Below are 25,601 nucleotides of genomic sequence, written 5' to 3' on the forward strand. Positions count from 1 at the left end.
CCTTACCGTAGATGACGCAGAGGGGTGCTTCAACTTTATCAACAACTACCTGTACAGTAAGGTTTTACTGGAGTTAGAGGATACAGGGTTGTCTTATTTATTACAGATAAAAGATGTGACTGATGGGCTTATGCACAATGAGGTGGTGGGTCCAGAAGAGGGTATAACCAAGGGCCTACGGTCCACCAGTCAAAGTGATGCAGTACCAGTCGACCCCATTAGCATCTTTTATGATGTAAGTAAAACAATTGAGAGTGTGCCCACTTCAAAAGTAAGCAACCAGGTTTTACAGCGCCTGCCAAGTGTGCTACCACCCACAGCTCAGGCTGTGCCATTGAATGAGAGTGTACCAGACACCGAAAGTAAACAGGAAACCCCTGGTGTGTCGCCAGATAAACTAATATCTTTAAGAGAACTGTCGTACCTTCACCGCAGGGAGTTTAAGCTCCAGGGAGGTCAGATAGGAGACCAGGGATCAGACATTAGTTACAACAGTGTCTGCAAACAGATCGACGAAGGTCTGAAGGAGCGATTCAGCGATGCAGAGGTTGTTAGAGCAGTCTTGAGTGATCAAAGCTGGCAGCTTTAAGGATATGTTAATGGTAAAAGACGATTTGCCTATCGATGAGCTGAAGGGTTTTCTCCATTCTCACCTCGGTGAACAAAGTAACACCAAGTTGTTTCAAGAACTCATGTGTACAAAGCAAAAGGATAGTGAAACACTGCAGCAGTTTTTGTATAGAGTCATAGGACTCAAGCAGAAGATTTTACTAGCATCAAAATATGCTGCTACTGACGTTAAGTACAACGAACGAACGTTCTCCACATTGTATACCAAGGTTTAGGACACAAACATGATGACATTCGTAGGGAACTCAAACCCTTACTTGAAGACAGAGTACCTGATGAGGCCATTCTCAGACAGATGAAAAAGGTCATGAGCGATGAGAGTGAAAGACAGCGACGGTTAGGGCCTACCAATCGCAATAGACCCCCCCATGTACATAGTGCAGGTGCTGAGGTGAAGGGAGCACAGTGTCCCCCCCCCCCATTAGGGAAGAAAATACAGGAAAGAAACTTAAAGTAGACCCGATCCAGCAGTTAGCAGAGAAAGTAGAGAAACTTACCAATCTAATGGAGCTCCTGCAACAACAGCCCCAGGTCAGAACAGGGAGGATAAATAGGCAGAGGGACAGGCCATATGGCTGTAGCAGATGTGTAGAACAGAATTTACCTAACTGCCCTCACTGTTTCCATTGTGGTGAAGAAGGCCATAGAGCGTTAGGCTGCCAAAAAAGACCACCACGTCAGGGAAACTGGGGCCGGTCCCTGCAAGAGGACAACCATTGACCGGTTACCCTTTACTGTCCCAAACTGACAACCGTCGTACTAGTGAGCCTGAGAAGGAAAGAGTAAGAGAGGAGAAGACTGCACCTAGAACAGGAACCAAGATGGTAAACCAGATACAGAAGCACACAGACCCCCCTGATTTACCAAACACCAAGAGTGAATGCCTCGCCAAGCTCGTAGGGAGAAGAGCTCTCACCCATTGTAACCTAAACGGTTTAGCAGTCCAAGCCCTGCTTGATACAGGGGCCCAAGTAAGCATGATTGACAGAACTTGGGAGAATAGATACTTACCTGACATGCCAGTCAGACCCCTTAGCGAAATCATCGAAGAAGAAGAGGAGTTGAAAGTCTATGCGGTAAACGGTGAGGTCCTCCCATTTGATGGTTGGGTGGCCCTTACAGTGAACTTAAAGGGGAATGAAGATCCTAACCTGTCAATCACTGTGCCTTTCCTTGTAAGCAGCCTTGTTCTTGAGAGACCCCTACTGGGTTTTAATGTGCTGGAAGTGATGATACCGGAACAACCTGGAAGACTGATCCCAACTCTCACCAGCCTGCTCTGTAACGCCATGGTGATACCAGCCGAGAAGGCAGAACTCCTGGTGAATTATATCCAGACTGACAGACCCCCTGTGCAGGTTGGTCGCCTACGAACAGGTAAACAAGCCACTGTCATCCCCGCCGGTCAAGTGGCCTGGGTCAAGTGCCAAATCCCCCCCCACATGGAACTGTCTGACCCCACCTTCCTGTTCGAACCAGATGGCAGCAGTTTAGCGCTGGCAGAACTGGATGTTGGAGAAGGCCTGCTGCAAGCGCAAAACCCCAGGAAGCTGTATGTCACCGTGCCAGTGGGAAACAACACAAAGCATACTGTCACTCTCTCCAGGATGACAGCTCTGGGCAGCATCCATTGTGTTGGGAAAGTCATCACGACAGACTCCCCACGGCAAACCCCCATCCCAACCTACTCACCTGAAATCTCCCAGCCCACGGTACCCCCCAACCGTGCTGCTACAACGTCAGCTGCTCCCAGCTCCATCCTGTTCAAACCCCCCGTCGATCTCAGTCACCTCGACGACGAACAACAGACAATAGTCAACAGGATGCTTTGTGAAGAGGCTGGGTCCTTTGCACAAGACAGTAGTGACATTGGGTGCATCCTGAGCCTGCACATGACCATCGCTCTCCATGATACTGTCCCGGTCCAGAAGACGTACTCATCAGTACCAAAGCCACTGTTTAAAGAAGTAAAAGAGTACATACAGGAACTGTTAATGAAAGGTTGGATAGTCAAGTCAAAGTCTCCATATTCTGCCCCAGTAGTCTGCGTCAGAAAGAAGGACGGCAGCCTACGGCTATGCATCGACTACCGCCTCCTGAACAAAAAGACTGTGCCCGATCGTCATCCATTACCTAGAATACAAGACCTGACTGACACGCTTGGAGGCTATACCTGGTTTAGTATCCTAGACCAAGGGAAAGCTTACCACCAGGGCTTCATCGCCGAGGGTTCACGACCCTTCACCGCCTTCATCACTCCGTGGGGTCTTTACGAGTGGGTTTGCATCCCATTTGGACTCTCGAATGCCCCGGCAACGTTCCAACGGAGCATGGAGGAGATGCTAGGTCCCCTCAGGGACGAATGCTGTATCCCGTATCTTGACGACGTACTCTGACATTTGAAGAACATGTAGAGACCCTCCGCAAGGTTCTCCAAGCCCTTCAACGTCACAGAGTGAAATTGAGACCTGAGAAGTGTGACCTCTTCAAGCAAGAAGTCAGATACGTGGGTCGCCTTGTGTCAGCAGAAGGGGTCAAGATAGACCCACGAGACATTGAAGCCGTGAAAGCCCTGTCAAGTAAGACACCCAGAACTGTCGGCGAAGTGAGGAAAATAACAGGATTCCTGGGATATTTCCGTTCATACATTCAGGATTTTTCCCGAATTGCCAGACCCATCTACGAGCTACTCCAAATCAAGCCAGGAAAGACCCCAGCCCCAGCGCGGAGTAAGAACATCAGACGCCCCCAGTTGCCCTCCAGAGAGCCCATAGAGTGGACCATGGAACAGCAGAGAGCACTTGAACAACTGATTGACCTTCTCACAAACCCCCCTGTCTTGGCATATCCCGATTTCAACCTACCCTTCAGGTTGCACACGGATGCCTCCGACCAAGGCCTGGAAGCTGTTCTGTATCAACATCAAGATGGAAAACTGAGAGTCATCGGGTACGGGTCAAGAACATTGTCACCAGCCGAACGCAATTACCACATGCACAGTGGGAAACTGGAGTTCCTTGCATTGAAATGGGCTGTGTGTGTGAAATTCCGTGACTACCTGTATTATGCCCCACACTTTACTATCTACACCGACAACAACCCGTTGACCTATGTAATGAGTACTGCCAAGCTCAATGCAGTCGGTCATCGGTGGGTTGGAGAACTGGCAGACTTCCGGTTTGACGTCAAATACAGACCCGGAAAGTCCAACATAGATGCAGACACTCTTTCCCGCCTTCCCCTGGATATGGAGAGATATGAAAGAACCTGCACAGAAGAGCTCTCCAATGAAGCAGTACGAGCAACGTGGGAAGGAAGCCAAGCGGCTGAAAGGAAAGACGTGGCATGGGTTGCGGCGCTTAACATCGCGTCCCCAGACTCAAACCAGCAGTCTCACCCACACCTACAAATAATCAGTCACGATGAATTGGTGAAGGCCCAAAAAGAGGACCAAGCCATCAACACGATCAGGGAGTTGAAAGAGTCGAACACAGGGGAGCTCCAGTAGCTCACCATGTACCTCGACGCGAAAGCGTCGGGGAATACCGTGCTGCGTCACAGATCTGGTTGACTCCGAGTTCGATTCCCGGACCCGCCGTCATTTGCCGAATGTCTTCCCCTGTTCTCCCTCCCGTTTCACCCTGCATCTGTCGGTCATGCTTGACCAGAAAAGCGATAAACGCTAAAAAATTAAGTTTAAAAAAAAAGAAAGAGTCGAACACGAAATTGTCAGACGACGTACGAAGAACCGTAAGTGCAGCAACCCGAAAGCTACTTCATGAATGGAGCAGATTACATATTGAAAATGATCTCCTTTACAGAAAGACCAATCAATACCAACAGTTGGTCCTCCCTGTAAAGTACAGAACACTTGCCCTGAAACATCTACATAATGAGATGGGTCATGTTGGAACGGAAAGAGTGATCCACCTCGCAAGAGAAAGATTCTACTGGCCTTTCATGTCCAGAGAGATTGAAGAATATGTGACCCAAAGATGTCCTTGTATCAAGTCTAAGAAGCCGGTCACACATGTCCGAGCTCCCATGGGCAGCATTACCTCCAACTTCCCATTAGAACTTGTGTGTATCGACTATCTACATCTGGAAACCAGTCGTGGAGGGTATGAATATATCCTAGTGGTGATCGACCATTTCACTAGGTTCGCCCAGGCGTACCCCACCAAGAACAAGAGTGGGAAAACAGCTGCAGAGCATATCTTTAATGACTTTATACCCAAATTCGGTTATCCCTCGAAATTACATCATGACCAGGGTAGAGAATTTGAGAATAAACTGTTCCAAGTACTGCAACGGCTGTCTGGGGTCGGCCACTCTAGAACATCACCCTACCATCCACAGAGCAACCCAGCGGAGCGGCTCAATCGGACCATACTACAGATGTTGAGGACATTGACTGAAAATGAGAAATTGCGGTGGAAGGACCACCTCCCACATGTGTTACACGCGTACAACTGTACCAAACATGAATCGACGGGTTACTCACCCTTTTTCCTCCTCTACGGTCGTCATCCACACCTCCCCGTTGACCTGTTGTTTGGGTTAACAAAGAAAGAGGAACCGTACTCACCCAGAGGATACGCAGAGCAATGGGCTGAGAAGATGTCTGAAGCCTATCGGATTGCTTGTGAACATAGCAAAAAGTCCAGTGCAAGAGGAAAAGTAGCTTATGACAAGAAAACAAAAGGAGTAGTACTGCAGTCAGGAGACAGAGTTCTGGTAAGAAACCTCAGTCAGCGTGGAGGACCAGGCAAGTTGAGATCGTACTGGGAGAAGGCGATCTACATGGTCAAAAGCCAGCTCGCTGAGAGTCCAGTATACATTGTCTGCCCTGAACATGGAGACCAGAAAAAGACCAGAACACTACACCGAAATCTCTTACTGCTGGTAAATGATTTGCCCGTGGAAATGACTCCACCACCAGCCAGAACTGTCCCTGCGAAGAAAACGAATGACAGACCAAGACAAGGAAGAATGTCAGACACACAAAGACAAGTAGAGACAAGGGACAGCACTGACAGTGATTCGGATGATGACAGTGACGGAGGATACTGGCTAAGGATACCTGTTGAAAGGACAGAGGAAAGATCACTTGGACACCGTGAACGACGACCTGAAGTCATGCCAGGCCTGTGCCCGGAGAGTGAAGACGACAGGGGAGGAAACACGGATGGAAACGTACCTGTCTTGGCCAGACCGGAGGAAGATGTTAGTGAATCGGAGGAAGAAGAAGAAAGGGAGACCCCCCGAGCTCACTCTCCAATAGCCCAACTCCACCCACAAGCTCACTCTCCAATAGCCCAACCCCACCCCCAAGCTCACTCTCCAATAGCCCAACCCCACCCCCAAGCTCACTCTCCAATAGCCCAACCCCACCCCCAAGCTCACTCCCCCGTAGCCCAGCTCAATCTCAGAACCCCTCCACTCTCACTGGTAGAGCAGGTCCAGTCAGAGGTTAGGAGGTCTGCCCGTGACCGAAGGCCTAGACAATGTCTCACGTATGATATGCTAGGTGAACCGTCAGTGCAGAACAAGGTGACTGTGAATTCAGTAGTACAGTGGCCACCGATAGTGCCCGCACCACACCACAGTCCACTACCACATCCATTGATACCCTTCGTAATGCCATGGTTGCATCCAATTTTTTACAGCCTTCCACAACATGCCCAGTATGCTTACCGTCCAACCGACACCCACGGTCCACCCATTGGGAGTTTGTTAGGGGTTCAAGCCTGAGGGTGATATTGAATGGTTGTGTTTGGTGATTTTCGGAAATGTCAGGAGCAATTTTTTTTAAGGTCAGGGAGTGTGTGATGCCCACTAGAAGTGGTATCACGTTAATATTGGTACAGGATTACCTCCATCAGAAACAAGGTAGAACAGTCATTTATATGTAATGGAAGACATTAACATAATTTGGTCAATAGGTGGCAGTATAGGACTGGTGTTTAGTGGCTTCGCCTTCCAGGGAACCGTACCTTGTGTTTAGGGACGCACAAGGCGAACTCAGTCTCACAACCGGGAGGACCCAGAACCAATAACACCATGTCTGCACCTTCCTTTGTCAAATGACTAACTACAACCTGTTTCATAGGTGGGTAATATACTACAAAACACACATGAAGGTTAACAAGGATACATGCAATGTAGAGGGTTCAAATGAAGTAACTATTGTCGATGTATGAGTCAAGTTTAAGAAGTTTAAGACGACAAGTAACGTGGTTTAGAAGCTGACTGTCTATTGATGGCGCCATGTCTCGTGGTACATTTAAATAGAGTGTTGAAATACAATTGTCCATTTAATCACTAACGTGTCGGAGTTAAGTATCTCCAAGGGGATTATAAAGGTTTATGTATTGAAGTACATACTGTTTGGGTTGAATTGCTGTTTAGTAAATGTGTATATTGTGTACAAGACGGTTAGAGGGAAATTACTTTAGCTTACACTACCTAGGAGGTAGCTAAACACCGGAGCTGTACCACATGCTCTCTCTCTCTCTCTCTCTCTCTCTCTCTCTCTCTCTCTCTCTCTCTCTCTCTCTCTCTCTCTCTCTCTCTCTCTCTCTCTCTCTCTCTCTCTCTCTCTCTCTCTCTCTCTCTCTCTCTCTCTCTCTCTCTATCTCTATCGCGCTCTCCGTTAAATGTAAATATAAATATATTCCCTTGAGTTACACCATGGTCACGGTTTAGCAAATTCTTAGTAAGGTTGAGAACAACCAGATACATATATATATATATAAATGCACTTTCATTGCACATTTGAGTTTCAATAGAACTTGAGCTGGAACACAAATATGAGTAACACTGAGGTGTTGAGGTATTTCTGTACACTAGAGAATAGTGGATATGAATGATGATAAAGGTAACAGTTATTGGTGATTTAAGGAATTGTTTGACAGACAATGAGAATGACAGTGTTGTTTAAAAGAAGACATACGATGGTCTCTTTCATAGGTTAAATATATCTCTGCTATCAGGTGCCATATCCTGGTACCTGTAACATTAGCGGGTGGGAAACCCGGCGTGGGTGGGTCCTGGTCGTTGTAAACAGCAACTCCTACAGTTCGGTCGGGGCACCTGCACAGCAAGGGAAGGATCTAGGAGAGGTAGTGTGACCTTCCACACGTTACACTCTCCCAGTGAGAGTCCGCGCTGCCAGGTGAAAAGAAGCGGTGGGCTGGGTACACATGTGTCGGAGGAAGCATGTGATAGTCTCCGGACTCCCGGACCGACGGTAGGGTAGAGTGGTAACGACCAGGAAGGGGATTGGGAATTGGCATGACAACTAACATTGGGATGGGAGAAAAAATGGAAAAAGAAGGGGGAAGAAAATATATAATAAAAAGAAAAAAATACATACATTTATAAACTACTGATAAAGAACACAACAAACCTTGCCTCAACGACTACCGCCCTGTAGCTCTCACCTCCATAGCCATGAAGTGCTTTGAGAAGTTAGTAAAGGGCTATATCTGCTCCTCCCTCCCCATGAACCTGGACCCCCTGCAATTTGCATACCGCCCCAACAGGTCCACGGAGGACGCCATAGCCCATGTGCTGCACACAGCAGCATCACACCTGGACAAGAGGCAGGGGAACTATGTGAGAATGCTGTTCATCGACTACAGCTCAGCATTCAATACCATAGTCCCCTCCAAACTCATAGCCAAGCTCAGGGACCTGGGCTTGAACTATGACCTCTGCCAGTGGGTCTTGGACTTCCTGACGGGCAGAACCCAGGTGGTGAGAGCAGGCAACTGCACCTCCTCATCCATCACTCTCAACATAGGGGCCCCCCAGGGCTGTGTTCTGAGTCCCCTCCTCTACTCCCTGTACACACATGACTGTGTGGCACAGCAGAACAACAACACAATCATCAAATTTGCTGACGACACAGTAGTGGTGGGCCTGATCTCTGCAAACGACGAGAGGGCCTACCTGGAGGTCAAGGTTCTAGTGGGATGGTGTCAAAAGAACAGCCTCTCCCTGAACGTCAGCAAAACAAAGGAGATGATTGTGGACTTTAGGAGGTCGGGGTCAGGGACTACAGCCCCTTCAGCATCGACGGGGCACCGGTTGAGAGAGTGAAGTTTTAAGTACCTTGGAGTCCACATATCCGAGGACTTAACATGGACCACACACATTGACAGTGTTGTGAAGAAGGCACGGCAACGCCTCTACTTCCTCAGGTGCCTAAGGAAGTTCCAAGTCAGTCAGAAGATCCTTAAGAACTTCTACTCATGCACAATAGAGAGCATCCTGACTGGCAATATCACCTCCTGGTTTGGGAATAGCACCGCACAAGACCGTAGCAGACTACAGAGAGTGGCCCGCTCAGCCGAACGCACAATTGGAGGGGGGCTTCCCACTCTCCAGGTAATTTACAACAAGCGGTGCAGGGATAAGGCTAAGAGAATTATCAAAGACTCGAGCCACCCAAACAACTGCCTCTTTGAACTGCTGCGGTCAGGCAAGCGATACCGGAGACTCATGGCAAGCACAGAGAGACTCAGAAGAAGCTTCTATCCCCAGGCCATCAGGATGCTCAACGAACAATAACACTATGTAACAACCATCAAATGCATTCACAGCACACACATCCACACGCACACACTCACTTTAAACATACAACTCACTGCAGCACCCACTCTAACCACTTTAGTACACCTAAGCACACTTTATATTTATCTGTAAATAATTTGCACTACAACCCATACCTCATTACACCTTACTGTAAATTATATTGTACCTAAATTGTACCTCATCCCACTTCTGCTTTGCACTGTATAGTATATTGTATGGTAACTCAGTTACTTCTACTCTACATAGAGCATTGTATGTATATATGTATATACTGAACATTTTTGTCTACGTACTTGACTTCTATTTTATACTTGCTATACTTATTTTATTATCTATCTTTGCCTAGCACAGTCTCTGGAGCGAAACAGAAAGAAGCATTTTGTATAAAAGCATTCTGTACTTCTGCATGACAACTAATAAAGAAACTTGAACTTGAAACCATGAATTTCAAATGTATATTAAATGTATTTATTTAATTATAAAAGTACATCAATAAAAACAGAGTTTGGGAAACACTGGTGTAGAGGTTTGTGAGAAGCTGAGTAAGGTGGGAGGACACAGGCCTGTAGCTGTGTCCTGGGAAAGACTTGGAATAATTTTGTATAAAATTGTAATAATTATATGTGTAGAAGGGTGGATTATCCCTGCTTGTGGGAGTGGTAGTACACAGACACTGGGTAGTAGGATACTATAGTATTGGACCTATATGTACCCCCGTCTTTGGCCCGGAACGTCGTTCTGGAGGGCTTGCAGTTGGAGTGGATGGGGCCCAGGATTTACTAACCTTCCAAGGCGGTCAGCAGTAGCTCCCCACACACCCTCACTCCCTCAGTACCTCCGACAGCCCTCCCACACCCAGTGACTGTCAGTTCAATAGTATTATTGGGCTTCCCTTTAAGCAGTACCCTTCCTTGACCACCTGTATAGACCCTTCAAATGCTATTCTGTAAATGGGGTGTAAGGGTTAAATAATTATGCAGTCACAATATTTACCCAGAGGTTAGAATAGCAAATGGAACTTAAAGAAACAGACACACACAACAATCCCAATTAGGTCTACTTTATCGAAGCCTGGGCAGGTTATCCATTACAATGTTAATCCTTAATATATGGCACCGGGTGCTCTTGTTATCAATGTAGGGGAAGCTCTTCCCACCATAGGCACCGAGTGCTCAATACATTAAAACACCCCGCTTGTACTGGGGGAACCCAGGCATAAAATGTAGACACATTGGGAATTCAAGAATCAAACAATCAAATAAACAAATAACCAAATAAACCAAGTAAATGTGGGCCCACGTTACCAAAGAAAACCTAACCTAAGCCGGCTTAAATTGTTCGGGGTACCCCTTAGACACTGGTTGTTAGCGTTCACTTCAATGGACGTTGCTGTTGATACACGTGGTACTGTTAGTACTTAGCCAAGATGGCGTCGGCGATCCCGCGAGCACAGCCAGCAGGCTGGGCGGAAAGCAGGCTGTGGTTAGCTGGAGGAGCGTGCTGTATGGCGTCCTCTGCTGGTGGGAAGAGGCGTCCTCAGTACCGTCTGGGAAACGTCCACCGCTGCGGTTGCTGGCTTGCTTCTGTCGCGCGTGCTAATACTTTGGCTACCCTAAACACAGCTAAGCTTTGGGTCTCGACACACCCTCCTGCTATATCGGTTACACTGCTAACGCAACGTGGCTGGCTATACCATTGGTCTCTTCAGCGCCTCGCGCCCGGTAGTCTACTCAAGTCAGACGGAGCCGTTAGCAGCATACTACTATACCGCACACAGTAACTACTATAACCCGATAACGTTAGACGTTAGTCTCGTTAGCTCTAGACGTTAGTCCTTGGGTTCGGTTTCTCTTACTCACACACTATCGCTGATACTTCTAGGATAACCCGTCACTAGCAAGTATGTCTCATCATCCGCCGCTCGCTCCGACGGGGCTCTCCTTCATTAACTTCTGCAACAGGGCTATTCCAAAGCACACGCCCGTTGTGGCTGTGACCGCTCACGGCCAAGTCCAACGCCGAAGAGAGCTTCCTGCTCCCCTCGCCTCCGGGTAACTCCCTCTTCCTCGTTGCTTACTTCTCTCCACTGCTCCACCTGCCACCACTGCCACTCCGCCCCCTGCTGGCAACCTCCACTGGTCCCACTCAAGGACCGCTCCAGAAAGGGAACAAGGGCTCAATGTTATTGCTAGTAATCCATACTGCATCCGGAGAAGAGTAGCACCTCACCTCATCGTTAGACTGGGCGAGCTATCCAAAGGAACACTGTTAGGCTATCCAAAGGAACACTGTTAATCACACGTTATACACACACAGGGAAAGTAACAGTTAGTTAGCACTACTGAATACTTTGTAGAATATTCAGGCTGCTACATTTCCCCCCACTTTAAACTTGCCAAGTCCTCTGCAAGTTACTCAATGAAACCAGTTTAATGACATGAAAACGGTCCTTAGACCCACAGTTTCACACATTGTTTCATTACCACACACTGCTCCTCCATGGCCTCCGTGCCCTCCTTCTTCACTTCGGTGGCGGCGTCTGGGCCGTCTCTCTGCTCCCGCAGAGCCACCGGAGCGTACCGCTTCTCTTGGAGCGCCTGCTCGGTCAACTCCTTCACTGTGTCGGCCTGCTGCTTTAGGAGTGCCGCGTGCGTCCGATACTTCTCCTGCAGCTCCTCGAACTTCGCCGCCATCTCGTGCGCGGCGCGGGTCCCTTCTTCGGATGTCATGGTCTCTCTACTGGTCTGTGTCAAGGAAGTGGAGTAGGATGTTGATCCTGTTCGTGACGCCAAATGTAGAAGGGTGGATTATCCCTGCTTGTGGGAGTGGTAGTACACAGACACTGGGTAGTAGGATACTATAGTATTGGACCTATATGTACCCCCGTCTTTGGCCCGGAACGTCGTTCTGGAGGGCTTGCAGTTGGAGTGGATGGGGCCCAGGATTTACTAACCTGGGGATTGGTACTCTGGTCTCCCTCGCCTTCCAAGGTGGTCAGCAGTAGCTCCCCACACACCCTCACTCCCTCAGTACCCCCGACAGCCCTCCCACACCCAGTGACTGTCAGTTCAATAGTATTATTGGGCTTCCCTTTAAGCAGTACCCTTCCTTGACCACCTGTATAGACCCTTCAAATGCTATTCTGTAAATGGGGTGTAAGGGTTAAATAATTATGCAGTCACAATATTTACCCAGAGGTTAGAATAGCAAATGGAACTTAAAGAAACAGACACACACAATGATCCCAATTAGGTCTACTTTATCGAAGCCTGGGCAGGTTATCCATTACAATGTTAATCCTTAATATATGGCACCGGGTGCTCTTGTTATCAATGTAGGGGAAGCTCTTCCCACCATAGGCACCGAGTGCTCAATACATTAAAACACCCCGCTTGTACTGGGGGAACCCAGGCATAAAATGTAGACACATTGGGAATTCAAGAATCAAACAATCAAATAAACAAATAACCAAATAAACCAAGTAAATGTGGGCCCACGTTACCAAAGAAAACCTAACCTAAGCCGGCTTAAATTGTTCGGGGTACCCCTTAGACACTGGTTGTTAGCGTTCACTTCAATGGACGTTGCTGTTGATAAACGTGGTACTGTTATTACTTAGCCAAGATGGCGGACCCACTCTTGTCACCGCTCGTCCGGGTGACAAGATGGCGTCGGCGATCCCGCGAGCACAGCCAGCAGGCTGGGCGGACAGCAGGCAGTGGTTAGCTGGAGGAGCGTGCTGTATGGCGTCCTCTGCTGGTGGGAAGAGGCGTCCTCAGTACCGTCTGGGAAACGTCCACCGCTGCTGTTGCTGGCTTGCTTCTGTCGCGCGTGCTAATACTTTGGCTACCCTAAACACAGCTAAGCTTTGGGTCTCGACGCACCCTCCTGCTATATCGGTTACACTGCTAACGCAACGTGGCTGGCTATACCACCGGTCTCTTCAGCGCCTCGCGCCCGGTAGTCTACTCAAGTCAGACGGAGCCGTTAGCAGCATACTACTATACCGCACACAGTAACTACTATAACCCGATAATGTTAGACGTTAGTCTCGTTAGCTCTAGACGTTAGTCCTTGGGTTCGGTTTCTCTTACTCACACACTATCGCTGATACTTCTAGGATAACCCGTCACTAGCAAGTATGTCTCATCACCCGCTGCTCGCTCCGACGGGGCTCTCCTTCATTAACTTCTGCAACGGGGCTATTCCAAAGCACACGCCCGTTGTGGCTGCGACCGGTCACGGCCAAGTCCAACGCCGAAGAGAGCTTCCTCCTCCAGGTAACTCCCTCTTCCTCATTGCTTGCTTCTCTCCACTGCTCCACCTGCCACCACTGCCACTCCGCCCCCTGCTGGCAACCTCCACTGGTCCCACTCAAGGACCGCTCCAGAAAGGGAACAAGGGCTCAATGTTATTGCTAGTAATCCATACTGCATCCGGAGAAGAGTAGCACCTCACCTCGTCGTTAGACTGGGCGAGCTATCCAAAGGAACACTGTTATGCTATCCAAAGGAACACTGTTAATCACACGTTATACACACACAGGGAAAGTAACAGTTAGTTAGCACTACTGAATACTTTGTAGAATATTCAGGCTGCTACATATGTAATATGAATGAGAATGATGTGGGTAAATTAATTAGAATTTTCCCATAAAAGGTGCGGACAGAAAAGTGACTGTGAAATGTAAATTTAAGCTGTTTCACTAACTTTAATCTGTTGATTTTAAGGAGAAGGTGGAGATCAGAGGAGATGGATGAGTAGGGGTTTACAAGTGGACTAATGCAAGTTTTCATTTTTTTCTGTCTTTGAGTGTTACAGGAAGGCCATGACGAAGTGTGATTGAAGTTCAAAGTTCAACCAGTGGCGAAGGACTGAATCAAACAAAAGATAAGGCCTTTGTTTTAGCACAAGTAAATGACATTCTCTCTGTGTTTTTTGAGTAAAAAGAGTCCATATTCTGGGAAAAGTAAGACGCCAGAAGAGCGGTGGAAAAGAAAGTGACACTGTCGATTTAAGTGTTTTATTTTTTTGTTCTTTTTTGATAGGTTCTCAGCCGGGAGAGGGGAGGTTCTGACGACGCCGGTACCAGAAACCACAGAACGGCTATAAGTCGTGGGTGCCATCAGGGGCGTAGCTGGGGGGGGTAGCTTAGGATGATTCCAAGGGCCCAGCACTGGGGGGGGGGCCCATTTTTTTTTTTTTTTTTTTTACTAGACATCACTCAGGTGTATTATTGATGCTCTCATTGATACTATGTTTGTTTCTGAAGTGTGTGTGTGTGTGTGTGTGTGTGTGTGTGTGTGTGTGTGTGTGTGTGTGTGTGTGTGTGTGTGTGTGTGTGTGTGTGTGTGTGTGTGTGTGTGTGTGTGTGTGTGTGTGTGTGTGTGTGTGTGTGTGTGTGTGTGTGTGTGTGTGTGTGTGTGTGTGTGTTGTGTGTGAGATATATAGAGAGAGAGGGGGGGCTTTGGTAGACTATTGCATTGGTCCATTCATTGAAGATGAACGCAATGCGACATCCTTTACTAGGCTCACCCACCAACAGTGTGTAACCTACTGTAATTCAACACTATCAGTTATTTCTGCAGTGGTACAACTATCAACTATAGGTTCAAGGAGACTGGCTCTAAGAAAAAATACACAGGCACTGTGATCTACGTTTTACCTTTTATATAACTTAAAAGGGTTCACCAGGTTCAGTACATATTACAACATCATAGCTTCCATGCAATGGTCCACATTTATAGAAAATAATAAATGAAATAAAAAGGGTACCCAATAAAGTCTGTTTTGAGTGCACTCAATTAAACAAAAAGGGAACGTCACCAGCCGACCGTTGGGTGATGGTGAGTGGAGAAGGTCAATGAAGAAGACCACTTCAGTTGATGCAGATCCGTGTTCACTGAAGGGGGTAACAAAAACCAATCTGCACAGAATTGTACAGGCCATCAATAGATTAGCATCATATACTGTAATTATATACCATTAGGCTATACAATTATTTACTGGAACTCACATTATGGCAGGTTTCACATGCATAGCACAGCCTTGCACCATAGCAGTCAACACTAACAATGTATGGCTCAATAACCACAATAACAACCACATTGTAACTCAGAAACAACAATATGCAGCTTGAGTTAGCTAGCAAGTTGACTTGCTAACTCACCAGGATTCTTCAATTTGTTTATCAGTCTTTCAATTGGCAATGGTTTCTCCTCCAATTCGGTCTTCAAGTCAGCTAGTCTTTTCTTCTCTCTTTCTTGTCCAGTTCCAGCACTGTTATGTCAGTGAACAGAATCACTGTGTTAACATTCTCCTTTCATCCAATATCCTGACTGGTTTTTGATTACACACTGTAGCTCCATATTAGCAATGAGTAGGAAATGCTAGCTAGCATGAACACGGTATGACTCACCGGAATCCTCTCTTTATCCTCTATCTTTCATCTTCTGTCCAAGTAGTTCTGTTCAAGTATACCGTTTTGTCACTTTTCTAATATTCTCCAACTGCTCCAATAGTCTGTCTCTAGCTTGCAGCCAGGAACAGTTTTCAACACGCTGCTCCCAAGCAGGCTGTACTACGTAAATCTCAGGGGAGCGTCAACAAATTACACTCTTCCAGGGAGCGTCAACAAATTACACTCTTCCAGGGAGCGTCACCCAATTCACAGTCCATAATGAATGTTTCAGCTAGACAAGAAAATAGCATGGGCTACATACTCCCCCCCTAGAACGCTTGAGTCCCTTCATGCGCTTACCACCTCTCAGGTTCTGGGAGGAGGCCTTCCAAACTCTTGCAGAATGCAACAATTTCCAGAATCAGGGGTCTCCCAAGACTCGCATAGTGTAGTCTATCAGGCTGTTGCCGTGATCTACTTGACCTTCTGACTTCAGCTTGTGGCTCTAGGTTGCCCGACTGTTCCGCTTGAGACACAGGATCGATGGCTGCTGCCACATCTTCTACGGCTGAGTGGTCTGATCTTTCATTCCGTTCATGTTGATCTTCGTCCACAGGCTCAGCATTGGTAAGAGGTTCCATTGCATGTTCCTGACAGTCACCTTGGAGTGAATCACGTTGGTCACTGCAGACACTGTCAACATCAGCTTCTAGGGTCCCAGCAGTAGGAGTCTGATCTATGTCTGTTTCTTGTCTGGAGGGTCTCCTCTTGGCTCCCATCTCCAGAGTTTCGATGAGAGGTTCCATCACAGTGACTTCGGGCCTGTAGACAACTGTATATTCCTCTTCGTCGCAGCTGCTACAGACATCATCCTCTTCATGGCTCAGCGTGTTGCCTCCTGTATCCATCACCGGCTGCTCCCGGGATCTCAACTTCATCCTCTTAGTGGACCTTTTTTGTTCGGTTTCCTTCTCCTCTGTGATGGGTAGGAACCCACACGGTAAGAGGAGGTCCCTGTGGAGGGTGCGTACAGGCCCAATCCCCTTTTCTGGCTTCACAACGTACACTGGTCCATCTCCCATCCTCTTCTCCACTACATAAATCTCTCTCTCCCATCTGTCCGCCAGCTTGTGCTTTCCTCTGATGTTTACGTTCCGTACCAAGACTCTGTCACCTGCCCTTAGTTCTGCAGCTCTGACCTTGGAGTTGAACCTTGTCTTGTTCTTTTCCCCCATCTCCCGTGCACTCTCTGCAGCTAGAGCATAGCTTTCCCGAAGCTTCTCTCGAAGGGCCTTTACATACTCAGAGTGAGTCCTGGCAGGATTCCCTTGTGGCTGGAGTCCCAGGACAAGGTCAATGGGAAGAGTCGGTTGCCTGCCGAACATCAGTTCATAAGGGGAGTATCCAGTAGTGTTGTTCCTCGTGCAATTGTATGCATGAACGAGTGGTTTTACAAAGTCTCTCCAGTGGTACTTATCTTTGTCCTCCAGTGTTCCAAGCATGCCAAGCAGGGTTCTGTTAAATCTTTCAACTGGGTTCCTGCGGGGGTGGTACGGGGTAGTCCTCACTTTTTTTGCTCCCATCAGGGAACACAGCTCTTTGATGGTGTGACTTTCAAAATCCCTCCCCTGATCACTGTGAAGGCGAGCAGGGAACCCGTAGTGAACAATGAAGTTCTCCCAGAGTGCCTTGGCTACGGTCTTTGCTTTTTGATCCCTTGTGGGAACAGCCACAGCAAATTTAGTGAAATGGTCTGTAATCACTAATACATTTCGTGTATCTCTGCTGTCGGGTTCAATGGACAAATAGTCCATACAAACCAACTCAAGGGGGTAACTTGTACTGATGTTCATCATGGGAGCAGCCCTCTCGGGATTTGCTTTCCTTCTGAAGCACCTCTCGCATGTGTGACACTTCACATCAATCGCTTGAGCCATCTTTGGCCAGTAGAATCGGGTGCGGGCCAAGTTAAGGGCGCGCTCAAACCCAAGGTGGCCAACTTCATCATGCACCCCTTCTAGTGCTTTGGCTCTGTATTTCTCAGGTAAGACTAACTGGTAGCCCTTTGTTCCTCTGTCCACATATCTCCTGAACAGAACTCCCTCCTTGAGTTCAAGTCGGTTCCATTCTCTGAGGAAGCCCCTCACCTCCGGTAGCTCTAACTTAGCCTCTCTGTACGAGGGTTTAGCTTCTCTCTCTATGAGTTCAATGATGCGCCTTATGGGTGGGTCTGCCCTCTGAGACTTATACCAGTCCGCTTGAGACATCCCTGGAACTGTTCCTTGGGCGAGGCAGGTGTAACTTGGGGGAATGGCAGAGGGGGCCACCGCTAGGGATTCTGCTAAAACGATGGTTTCCTGGAAGTATTCACAGGGCTCCATCCGCACTGCGTGTCTTTGGCAAAGGGCAGTGAAGGTGTCCTTTGAAAGCACTTTGTGATCTCCATCCAGAACACGTTGACGGAGCTCGCGGATCCTTTCTCTTTCCTCGAGAAAAGCATGGTCTTCTGGTGAGGGTTCCTGAGGGCGCCTTGACAACCCATCTGCATCTTGGTTTGTATTACCAGGCCGATACTTTATCTCAAATCGGTATGTTGACAGGGCTGCTAGCCAGCGGTGGCCTGCCGCATCGAGTTTTGCAGAGGTCAACACATAAGTGAGAGGGTTATTATCTGTAAGAACTGTGAATTCTGCTCCATAAAGATAATCATGGAACTTCTCACACACAGCCCACTTCAGTGCTAAATATTCAAGCTTGTGTGTTGGATAGTTTCGTTCGCTCTTGGACAGCCCTCGACTGGCGTAGGCTATGGCCCTTAGTTTCCCTTCTTGCTCTTGGTAAAGGGCTGCACCAAGGCCCTCTCCGCAGGCATCCGTGTGGAGAATGTAAGGGAGGTTGGGGTTGGCAAAAGCCAAGACAGGTGCTGATGTTAACTTGTCAATGAGCATTCTGAAAGTGGTTTCACAGTCCTGTGTCCACTCACTTCCAAAAGACTGACTGGGGCTCACTGACATCTGAGGTTTCGGCCTACTATAGTCCTTCCCTCTTTTCCTTGGAGCCACGTAGCCAGCTGTGAGGGCATTCAATGGCTTTGCTATCTTTGAGTAGCCTTGCACGAAACGGCGGTAGTACCCCGCAAATCCCAAAAAGCACTTAAGCTCTTTGCGATTGGTGGGCCTTGGCCAGTCTTTTAAGGCTGAGGTCTTTTCGGGATCAGTATGGACACCGCTAGTGTCTACAATGTGGCCCAGGTATCTTACGGAGGACTGAAAAAAGTGACATTTGTCAGGGGACAACTTCAGCCCGTAGTCCTTGAGTCTGTTCAAAACCTTCATCAGTCTGGTTTCATGCTCCTCCAAGGTATCTGAGAAAACTATCAGGTCATCCAGAAAAACCAAGACTTCATTCAGGTGCAAGTCTCTAACGCACTTCTCCATCAATCGCTGAAATGTTGAGGGTGCATTAGTAATGCCCTGTGGCATGCGGTTAAATTCCCAAAAACCCAGCGGGCATGTGAACGCGGTCTTGTGTTTGTCTTCTTCAGCCATTTCCACCTGATAGTAACCTGACTTAAGGTCCATCACAGAGAACCATCTAGCTCCACTAAGAGCCGAAAAGGTTTCCTCGATGTTGGGGAGGGCATAGGCATCTTTAACAGTGTGCAGGTTCAGTTTTCGATAGTCCACGCATAGTCGGATCTTTCCATTTTTCTTTTTCACAACAACTATAGGGGAAGCAAATGGACTCTCCGATTCTCTGATGATCCCAGCCTCCAGCAACTCCCTAATATGTTGCTTCACAGCTTCCCTATCACATGGATGAATTGGTCGGGACCTCTCCTTGAAGGGGGTTTCATCTTTTAGTCTTATCCTGTGTTTGACAGCAGAGGTACGCCCATGGGTTAAGTCGTCAACTGCGAACACTTCAGGTAGGGCATCCAACTTGTCCATGATGCGTTTCTTCCAATCGGCTGGAATGGGAGAGTCTGCTAGGCTGCATGTTACTTTGTCACTCAGGGGGGTTTCTGTGTCAAACGTCTGAAGACCACACAAGATGGGGGTGTCATCGGATTTCATAGGTATCACACACTGAGCTGCCGTCATTTCTGCTATCACACGGTTTGGGTGTAGTGTGACGTCGTGTGCACTCATATTGCAGAGAAGAACAGGAACTTTGCTGAAGGACTGATAAGGAACATCCAGTAGTGTTGGTACTACGAAGATGCCACCGGGCAGAGGAGAGTTCATTGGAGCCTCTACTGCACATGAGGTTTGATCTGAGGATGCGCCCATCCTAACGCCTCCTAGCAACTGGGTTTCCGCGGGGGTGGTACGGGGTAGTCCTCACTTTTTTTGCTCCCATCAGGGAACACAGCTCTTTGATGGTGTGACTTTCAAAATCCCTCCCCTGATCACTGTGAAGGCGAGCAGGGAACCCGTAGTGAACAATGAAGTTCTCCCAGAGTGCCTTGGCTACGGTCTTTGCTTTTTGATCCCTTGTGGGAACAGCCACAGCAAATTTAGTGAAATGGTCTGTAATCACTAATACATTTGGTGTATCTCTGCTGTCGGGTTCAATGGACAAATAGTCCATACAAACCAACTCAAGGGGGTAACTTGTACTGATGTTCATCATGGGAGCAGCCCTCTCGGGATTTGCTTTCCTTCTGAAGCACCTCTCGCATGTGTGACACTTCACATCAATCGCTTGAGCCATCTTTGGCCAGTAGAATCGGGTGCGGGCCAAGTTAAGGGCGCGCTCAAACCCAAGGTGGCCAACTTCATCATGCACCCCTTCTAGTGCTTTGGCTCTGTATTTCTCAGGTAAGACTAACTGGTAGCCCTCTGTTCCTCTGTCCACATATCTCCTGAACAGAACTCCCTCCTTGAGTTCAAGTCGGTTCCATTCTCTGAGGAAGCCCCTCACCTCCGGTAGCTCTAACTTAGCCTCTCTGTACAAGGGTTTAGCTTCTCTCTCTATGAGTTCAATGATGCGCCTTATGGGTGGGTCTGCCCTCTGAGACTTATACCAGTCCGCTTGAGACATCCCTGGAACTGTTCCTTGGGCGAGGCAGGTGTAACTTGGGGGAATGGCAGAGGGGGCCACCGCTAGGGATTCTGCTAAAACGATGGTTTCCTGGAAGTATTCACAGGGCTCCATCCGCACTGCATGTCTTTGGCAAAGGGCAGTGAAGGTGTCCTTTGAAAGCACTTTGTGATCTCCATCCAGAACACGTTGACGGAGCTCGCGGATCCTTTCTCTTTCCTCGAGAAAAGCATGGTCTTCTGGTGAGGGTTCCTGAGGGCGCCTTGACAACCCATCTGCATCTTGGTTTGTATTACCAGGCCGATACTTTATCTCAAATCGGTATGTTGACAGGGCTGCTAGCCAGCGGTGGCCTGCCGCATCGAGTTTTGCAGAGGTCAACACATAAGTGAGAGGGTTATTATCTGTAAGAACTGTGAATTCTGCTCCATAAAGATAATCATGGAACTTCTCACACACAGCCCACTTCAGTGCTAAGTATTCAAGCTTGTGTGTTGGATAGTTTCGTTCGCTCTTGGACAGCCCTCGACTGGCGTAGGCTATGGCCCTTAGTTTCCCTTCTTGCTCTTGGTAAAGGGCTGCACCAAGGCCCTCTCCGCAGGCATCCGTGTGGAGAATGTAAGGGAGGTTGGGGTTGGCAAAAGCCAAGACAGGTGCTGATGTTAACTTGTCAATGAGCATTCTGAAAGCGGTTTCACAGTCCTGTGTCCACTCACTTCCAAAAGACTGACTGGGGCTCACTGACATCTGAGGTTTCGGCCTACTATAGTCCTTCCCTCTTTTCCTTGGAGCCACGTAGCCAGCTGTGAGGGCATTCAATGGCTTTGCTATCTTTGAGTAGCCTTGCACGAAACGGCGGTAGTACCCCGCGAATCCCAAAAAGCACTTAAGCTCTTTGCGATTGGTGGGCCTTGGCCAGTCTTTTAAGGCTGAGGTCTTTTCGGGATCAGTATGGACACCGCTAGCGTCTACAATGTGGCCCAGGTATCTTACGGAGGACTGAAAAAAGTGACATTTGTCAGGGGACAACTTCAGCCCGTAGTCCTTGAGTCTGTTCAAAACCTTCATCAGTCTGGTTTCATGCTCCTCCAAGGTATCTGAGAAAACTATCAGGTCATCCAGAAAAACCAAGACTTCATTCAGGTGCAAGTCTCCAACACACTTCTCCATCAATCGCTGAAATGTTGAGGGTGCATTAGTAATGCCCTGTGGCATGCGGTTAAATTCCCAAAAACCCAGCGGGCATGTGAACGCGGTCTTGTGTTTGTCTTCTTCAGCCATTTCCACCTGATAGTAACCTGACTTAAGGTCCATCACAGAGAACCATCTAGCTCCACTAAGAGCCGAAAAGGTTTCCTCGATGTTGGGGAGGGCATAGGCATCTTTAACAGTGTGCAGGTTCAGTTTTCGATAGTCCACGCATAGTCGGATCTTTCCGTTTTTCTTTTTCACAACAACTATAGGGGAAGCAAATGGACTCTCCGATTCTCTGATGATCCCAGCCTCCAGCAACTCCCTAATATGTTGCTTCACAGCTTCCCTATCACATGGATGAATTGGTCGGGACCTCTCCTTGAAGGGGGTTTCATCTTTTAGTCTTATCCTGTGTTTGACAGCAGAGGTACGCCCATGGGTTAAGTCGTCAACTGCGAACACTTCAGGTAGGGCATTCAACTTGTCCATGATGCGTTTCTTCCAATCGGCTGGAATGGGAGAGTCTGCTAGGCTGCATGTTACTTTGTCACTCAGGGGGGTTTCTGTGTCAAACGTCTGAAGACCACACAAGATGGGGGTGTCATCGGATTTCATAGGTATCACACACTGAGCTGCCGTCATTTCTGCTATCACACGGTTTGGGTGTAGTGTGACGTCATGTGCACTCATATTGCAGAGAAGAACAGGAACTTTGCTGAAGGACTGATAAGGAACATCCAGTAGTGTTGGTACTACGAAGATGCCACCGGGCAGAGGAGAGTTCATTGGAGCCTCTACTGCACATGAGGTTTGATCTGAGGATGCGCCCATCCTAACGCCTCCTAGCACACGCACTTTCTGTCCAGCTGGAACGATGACCGGGTGACGCCCAATCAACTTCACCGGTCTTGTTCCTACTTTTTCATTGTGAGTCTGAGCAATGTGCTGAAATAGCATGACACACTCAGCACTTAGTTCACACCCCTGTAGGAATTTCTGCCCTTCTCGGGTAACTCCTTTTTCGTACAATCTATTAAGTACATTTGTCCCTATCAACAGAGGGATCTCACGGCTTAGGTCACAGTCGGGTACAATGAGAACTAGGGAAGACACATTTTCTTCTATGCCAGTAACACTCTTAGGGAGAGTTAAAAAGACATGGGTGTAGCCTATGTAAGGGACTAGCTGACCCCCTGCGCCTGTAATCTCAAGTAGTGCATTAATGGGTTCAACAGGGAATGATGAGAGGTGTTCTGAGTAATAGGTCTCTGAGACTGTACTAACCTGTGATCCAGTATCTAGAAGACATTTACATGGGAGGCCTTCAACAAGCACAGTCAAGGTGCAACATGGCCCCACAAGACCACTGGGTAAGGGTCTATAGTTACAGGGTGGGCCATTCTGAGCATAGTTTGTGGCCCTAACTACATTAACTTCTAAGTCTTGCATGGGACTAGATAAAGGGGGGTTCATGGCTCCTGATTGCCCCACAACAGGGGCCACTACATGTTTAAAGGAAACTCGGGCTGGCCCTGGTGCTGCATGTTCCACCGCTCACGCCTTTCTCTGAGTTCAAAGTTCTTTTGCCGTACAGCGGCAGGGTTTGGCTCGTTCGAACATTGGGCAGCAATGTGGCCGTCTTCTCCACATCTAAAACAGAACCATGCTCGGGGGATGTCGGAGGTGTTCCTGTTCATCTTGCGGCTTGTCGCATTAGAGGCCATACAGTTCCCCCTAACCGCATTCTCGCCACCGGGGTTGTTTACATTCTGGGGTCCAACTGCTCTTAAAGCAAGCTGCTTCTTTAGCTCCGCCACTTCCTGAGCGAGCCTTTGGGTCTCCGTGAGATGTTTTTTCACTTCCTTCTCGCTTGCAACAGGTTCTGTCTCTTCCAGCTCTTCACATTGGGGCAGGCCATAGACTGTATGCATATGTGACATAGCTTTATTGCTCCCAAGGTGTTTCTTCATCCTGTTGAATTTTGTTTGTCGTCTATCCTCCTGTTTCCTCAATAGCAGTAGTAGCTCAGGGAAGGATGGGGGATTGGCCTTCTTTTCCTCAAGCTGGAGCTCAATGAGCATGGCCTGGTCCCAGCAACCCCTACAAAACTGCCTGAGAAGTTGCTTCTGGGAATTTTCAGCAGACACCCCTCCTCCAGTAACAGCTTTCTCCAGCATCAGGTGTAGGCGATTCAAGTAATCTGAGGATTTCTCTCCGGTATTTTGATTTGCACCCAGGAATGCTGCATATAGCTCTTCTCCATCTGCTACTGGCCCAAAAGCTGCGTCAAGCTGATTGAGATACTGTGAGGGCGAGGAGTCAATACCAAGGCTTTTGACTAAGTCACTTGCTGGGCTCAGTAAGCTCTCTAAAATCCTTCTGACCTTCTGAGTACCCGAGCTGGAAGGATCACTCAGTAACAGTTCAACTTGAGTGTGCCACGTCTCATAATCAACTTCTCCACTGGGTTTTGGTGTTCTTCCTGAGAAGGTGCGGATTTTGCTGACATGTGAAGATTGATGTTCAGTTTTTATTACATGCTCCACAACTACTTTCTGAACACTGGGGGGGTTGATGAGGCTCTCATCCAGACATGGCAGTGTTCGAGGGGACTCAGGCGCCAGAGTTTCAATTGTCTCTTCACCTGCTGTGTCACTATCAGTCATCTGAAGTTTAGAAAGATAAGTTTGGAGCATCTGGATTTGACTGGTCTTGCTTAGACCTGCTACTGCTGCAGCAAACTTTTGTTCATCAACGTTTTCTTGTTCTTCTGTTTCCTGAACTGTCTCGTTTTGTATGGTGGTGATGTACCATGTGGCATCATCAGAAATGAATGGTTCAGTGAAGAACGCTGGATCCATACGAGCTATTACTCTTTCATCTTTATATTGGACCAGAGCCCTGCCTTTAGGTTTACCTGGTTCATTAGGGACTCGTACACATTTCACTACTTCTCCATGTGTTTTAAAGACATTAGCAATGTCAATTTCTAAATACTTATCATCGATATTGGAGACAAAAAGGCAGCCCTGCTCATGCATTTTATAATGGTTACAATATTCCATTTTGTATTACCAGTCTCCTGGCTGGCTCGCCACTTTATGTAACCTACTGTAATTCAACACTATCAGTTCTTTCTGCAGTGGTACAACTATCAACTATAGGTTCAAGGAGACTGGCTCTAAGAAAAAATACACAGGCACCGTGATCTACGTTTTACCTTTTATATAACTTAAAAGGGTTCACCAGGTTCAGTACATATTACAACATCATAGCTTCCATGCAATGGTCCACATTTATAGAAAATAATAAATGAAATAAAAAGGGTACCCAATAAAGTCTGTTTTGAGTGCACTCAATTAAACAAAAAGGGAACGTCACCAGCCGACCGTTGGGTGATGGTGAGTGGAGAAGGTCAATGAAGAAGACCACTTCAGTTGATGCAGATCCGTGTTCACTGAAGGGGGTAACAAAAACCAATCTGCACAGAATTGTACAGGCCATCAATAGATTAGCATCATATACTGTAATTACCATTAGGCTATACAATTATTTACTGGAACTCACATTATGGCAGGTTTCACATGCATAGCACAGCCTTGCACCATAGCAGTCAACACTAACAATGTATGGCTCAATAACCACAATAACAACCACATTGTAACTCAGAAACAACAATATGCAGCTTGTTGAGTTAGCTAGCAAGTTGACTTGCTAACTCACCAGGATT

Source organism: Notolepis coatsorum, assembly GCF_963971535.1.
Source record: "Notolepis coatsorum genome assembly, chromosome: 3".
NCBI lineage: Eukaryota > Metazoa > Chordata > Actinopteri > Aulopiformes > Paralepididae > Notolepis > Notolepis coatsorum.